The sequence below is a fragment of the Lepisosteus oculatus genome, chromosome 4, assembly GCF_040954835.1.
Source record: "Lepisosteus oculatus isolate fLepOcu1 chromosome 4, fLepOcu1.hap2, whole genome shotgun sequence".
NCBI classification, from domain to species: domain Eukaryota; kingdom Metazoa; phylum Chordata; class Actinopteri; order Semionotiformes; family Lepisosteidae; genus Lepisosteus; species Lepisosteus oculatus.
The window spans coordinates 21,350,758-21,356,304 of NC_090699.1; the positions used below are offsets into that span (position 1 = coordinate 21,350,758).

Consider the following 5,547-nt stretch of genomic DNA (forward strand, 5'->3'; position numbering starts at 1 on the left):
AACAAATTGTCAATTACATTGATGACCTGGAGATTATCAATGTACATACTCTTTATGGGATCAATATGAGTGAAGCATCTCAAGGGTACAAAGAGCAGTACACAGCCCAGCATTTGAACTCATAACTGCCCAGTTACAATTACAACAGAGTTCTAACAGCTGCTTCACACTTCTGTCTTGATCCTATTCCTATTGACGGTCCTATATATTCTAGAGAGTCAAAGAAGATGTGTGAAAATGTAACATCTCATCTAAAAGTAATAGCATCATAATAAAGCTATGTTTAATACTCCTTAAAAGACATGTATTTACCTCAACAATAAGCTCATTATCATGTTAAGTGCTTTATAAAACCTGGGCTGCCTCAGTTTCCAAATTTCAACAATCCTGTTTCACCCAATTTCATGTGTAAGTTATGTGTCTTTGAAATTTGCATTGTCTTCCATTTAGCATTTTCTCTAAAGTCTTCATTGAACAGTCTACAAATTATTATTAGTTTATTTTCTTCTGATGATGATACAATATGCACTGGATTTGCAGGGGGAAAATACTATCCAGATACTGCATACTGATCCATGCAATTTTTTCTTCCTGTACCTTGATTATATCTTCACACCTGGAAAAAAACAAGAGACAACTGACGAAATAGCAACTGACACTGCAAAATGGTCTTAAAATAAGAAATGCCTTTCATTCTATATATGCTATATAAATGTGAATGAAGGGCATCGTTGTACAAAGCTTTCAAAAGTATTAAATATGAATGACTATGCTTAAATATAAAAGAAGATACTGTACATGGGGTTTGCATTGATATATGGGGGTGACATGGCACATTGGTCTGGTTTTCTGTAAACAGACTAAAGCAAGTGAAACATCTTTGATGAAATTGTGTTTTTTTCCTCATTTTGAACAGATCATAGGTAATGCGTTTGCAGCTGTGAGAAACCTTGCAGAATCTTCATTTTTTACAAATGCAGTGATTCCTGTGCCCCTTTCAAACATCTTTTTTTCAGCAGCCATATCACTCTGCAACTCACAACTGGCAACTCACTGAAGCTCAGCAGATGTGAGCCTGGTCAGTACCTGGATAAGAGACCTCCTGGGAAAAACTAAGGTTGCTGCTGGAAGAGGTGTTAGTGGGGCCAGCACGGGGCGCTCACTCTGTGGTCCATGTGGGTCTTAATGCCCCAGTATAGTGACGGGGACACTATACTGTAAACAGGCGCCTTCCTTCGGATGAGACGTAAAATGGAGGTCCTGACTCTCTGTGGTCATTAAAACTCCCAGGGTGTTTCTCGAAAAGAGTAGTTGTGTAACTCCAGCGTCCTGGCCAAATTTCCCATTGGCACTTACCAATCATGGCCTCCTAATAATCCCCATCTTTGAATTGGCTTCATTACTCTGCTCTCCGCCCCACTGGTAGCTGATGTGTGGTGAGTGATCTGGCTCACCATGGCTGCCGTCACATCATCCAGGTGGTGGTGGAGGGGAGTCCCCATTACCTGTAAATTGCTTTCAGTGGAATTCCAGAAAAAGTGCTATATAAGTGTAAGCAATTATTATTATTACACAGTGTTCCATTTGTTAGGTTAGTGTTGAGTTCAACCTGTGTAAATTTATGCTATGCAAAACGAGAGTATTTGAATTCATAGAGGGACTAATTATGATCTAATAAGTAGTTTAAAAGCTTGGTGTGCATAGTCCTGCAAAGTATTTTTTTTAATTCTGACACGGAAATATTTTTAAAAATCACTAAACTTTGTGTGCAAGGAATTCTGTTCCCACATAGCATCTTTAAGTACTTGAACTAAAGCCATTATGCTTCTGAGTCTGTGAAAGATTGATAAACGGGAAAATGTATCTTATTATTATGAATAAGCATTGATATTCGTTTGTCAAGAATTTACTATAATGAAGATAATGAAATATATTTTATTGGACCTAATGTTTGATCCTAAGTAAAGATAAGTAAGTTTGTACTTTTATCTTTTATTCTTTTTGACTTCTGCATAATAAGGATATCTTTGTTCAAATATATTGTTAGTGTTAGTGTTACATCTTAATCACTACATAAACAATGTCTTTCAATTAAAATGAAGAATAGCACATCTGTAACGTAATTAATAGCATTGTGAATCATGCTGTTGTTATTAAATTTAAGTTAGGGAAATTGCTTCTATAATGGATTGTCTCAAAATTGAATTAATTTCCCATTGCAGTAAACTGTTGGCTATTTAACATCATCTGACGGACATAAAAACATTTGCTGTTTCTTCATCAGCTAGTCACACGTTAGCATTACAAAAATAAAAAAAAATAGATTTTTCAAAAGCTGTTTGCCTATTGCTTTGGTAACTTCCAAAACTGCATACATTTCTCTCCTGGAAGTTAACTACCTAATGAGTCCTGAGAACACAAACCTGACAGCAGTTGAGAGGGCATGGCCATGGGACATCATGACACATGTAGGAAAAGCAGTTATAGATAAAATAGGCTGCACAAATGCTGAAAAAATATTTTAATATGTAAAAAATCCATTGCATACAAAAAACAGTGCTGTTGATTGTTTTAAGTTTGTCAGCAGTTTTGTAGAAATTTCAAGTGAAAACAGTTAGGTAAAAACCTTTACAGCGCTTGGAAGTTTTAAAAAGATATTTTTAACATCTAAAGTATATCCACATGTTCTGCACTGAGGTCTGATTCTTTATCTTTTAATTTTCTCTTTTTTTTTCCATGTGCAGGTGATTTTATGTTGCCTGGTCACCGCTGTGTTTACAGTCATACACATCTAACGTTCATGAACACACCAGCAAAAATAACAGTGTATGAATAAGGTGCTTTGGATAACCGCTTTTCAGGTGATGCACGTACGTAGTTTTGTGGACAGTTCAAATTGTCTGACACGGTATCCGGTATCACTGAATTCTTACCTGAACCTTGAAAACTCCATTTCTTATTGGTTGTTGGTTTTAAAACCAACAAATATTGATTACTGTAACGTTGCAGAATCTGCTTCCTCAAACGATTTTCCAACTTTTCTATCTATTGCGCAGGTTGTGCCCGAGCTGTATGCTTAGCAGTAAAGATAAAAAAACAGCAACTACCTTAGTAATGTGTTAAGTACTGTAAAGTACGGATTCGGCTATCACATATTATGATTAGGGAACTGTTCTTAAAAGACTTTAAAAAATAATTAAAACTGTTTTAGCCTCATTTATTTCTCTTACTGACTCAGCGCACGACTTTAATCACTGACAGGAGTAGCGGATACAAAGACATAGAAGGACAAGGCCGTTTGAAACGGGCCTGCGCTATACCTCAGTAGTAGTCTAATCGGCACCGGTTATCAGAGAAAATCCGAACATACAAGCTACTGTACAAACATGGCTTTACAAATACTTTTTATTGATTACAGAAGGAGTCCAGTCAGCACCTTACAAAAAAAATTAAAAAATAAGAAAAATATTGTAAAAGCTAAGGCACCAGTACGGCTCTTTATTATGATATCTCACGAACTTAACGTTAGCCTGGTCAAAAACAAAACTCAACAGGCGGAATCAAAACAAACTGACGCATGAACGCACACCCAAAAGCCTGCACCAAGCCTGGCAGTTAACACACACACCTTCTTTCTGGCTCACTTAGTGAGAGGGCTTGTGCTGTTCGACAGATACCAAATGCTGGATATCGGGCTGCAGGGACATATTTTGTTTGGCTTTAAAGCCGCGTTTGATAACACTTCGGAACACACAACACACTGCGGCAGCGACTCGTTCTCAGTTCCCACGCACGTAAAGCCCAGAGCCCTTATCCATGATGTGAAGGGTAATGAAGCAGTTATACTACATTCTGCATTAGCTTTCTTGTCGTGTCACATACAGTATAATGGCGCTAAATGGCGGTCACGCAGCATGCTAAGCCATACTATCTATAAAATGTTGATATTATTTTATTTATAGAATATAGAATGTTATATATTTACGACTATTTTACAATTACAACCAGGGCCGACCGAACCCATACTTCGGCCCGGTTGCAAGTAAATATAAAAGCCCCCCCCCCCCCCGACTTCCTTCTCCCTCCGCCAATGCACACAGAGCAAGAGAGCAGAACTAAAACGGGTTAACTTATTGTACTCGATACTGAGTAACTAGTTATTTTAAAGTTTACAACTTAACTCGTCGCAACAAACTTAGCGATGATATCACTAAAGCCCACCTGCCTTGCGATTCTGTTCTTTATAGACAGCAAAGACAGAGCTGACAGTCTTTCCTGTGACATGGTCACATGATCTAAGTTTTGATCAATTTCAGTTTGATAAACGAGCGTTCAGCACTGGCGACAGCAACTGGAATTGTTAGAAACACATGCTATCGCAGTGTTTGGAAACGCAAATTTCATATATTTTTTGACCAAATACTGCAGTACCCCAGATGGAGTGTTGACTTCATTGGGGAGCAGATGAGAGAAACTTTAATTCAGTTGCCAAATCTCCGCCATGTCTCCTAAAAATAAGGCAAGCTCGTTGCAGGCTTCAGTTGAATTATCTCCAGCATTTGTAATGTCAAACAAAATGCCAAAAAGACGACTGAATTCGGTCAAGAAAGAAAAACGTTCTTCTTTCTCACTGATGACAGTCTAGTAAGCAATTGATAAAGTTAAATTTAAACTTTTCCTCTCTCATTGTCTTTTCTGTTCTTTTCGTTTCTTGCTACCCGAGTTACATTTCTGGATCGCTTTCATGTTGCACACTAACATAGCTTAGCTAAAGGTAAACTTGTCTGTTGCCCAGTCTTGCAGGGGAACAGGTTTCCAATTCTACATATTTTGGAATGAACGCGCCATTGACCAATTGCAAATAATCCGCTCAGCCGTGTTTTCCAATAGATCATTGTTTTATTTTAAAATATGCCACACTAATATCGCTATTGGATAATACACCGCGTTCCCCGCCTAGACATACCAACTCTCGTTCGCTTATTTTATGGATGGTCTTTTCTTTAAAAAAAAAAAAGCTGTAATATTAATGACTTTAGCAACGGGCCCCCTTAGATCTGGGCCCGGGGCCAGTTGCACCCCCTGTAGCGCCTGCCCCGATTACAGCCATCATTTGACGGCCCCCCTGCAGTACCACCGCGGCCCACTGGGGGACGCGGTCCACAGGTTGTAAACCACTGTGCTAGACAGTTTAAATATAGTGCATTATATGTATTTTGCTTTTTTTAAAAATGACACGATATTAAAAGCTCCTGCACACTATTGAAAACAATTAACATCTTCTGTGTTCCGTAAAATCTCGTACTTGAAACACAGCACTGCATTAACAACAATGATAATGTATGTGCAAAAATAAAAATAATACATAGTGCAGAATGCCATACAGCCAAGCTACAAAGCATTTATTGCATGCATATATTAGATTCTACATTAAATTAAGTTCACTAATTAATTTGCTTAGAGAAACATTATTTCTACAGCACGTCACCGAAGTACAGCCCTTCCCGTGCCAAAGTTACATCACATCGTGCATTAAGTTACCATAAA

At 38.0% G+C, this 5,547-nt stretch overlaps 1 long non-coding RNA gene across 1 annotated transcript; it reads right to left on the reverse strand.

The window, feature by feature from the left end:
- On the reverse strand, positions 1-4,275 carry LOC138238168 (uncharacterized). The gene is made up of 3 exons (XR_011189311.1): positions 4,222-4,275; positions 1,357-1,515; positions 1-616 (listed from the first exon to the last, which is right to left on the reverse strand). It is a non-coding gene; the product is annotated as an uncharacterized lncRNA (long non-coding RNA).
- Positions 4,276-5,547: the final 1,272 nt, after the last annotated feature.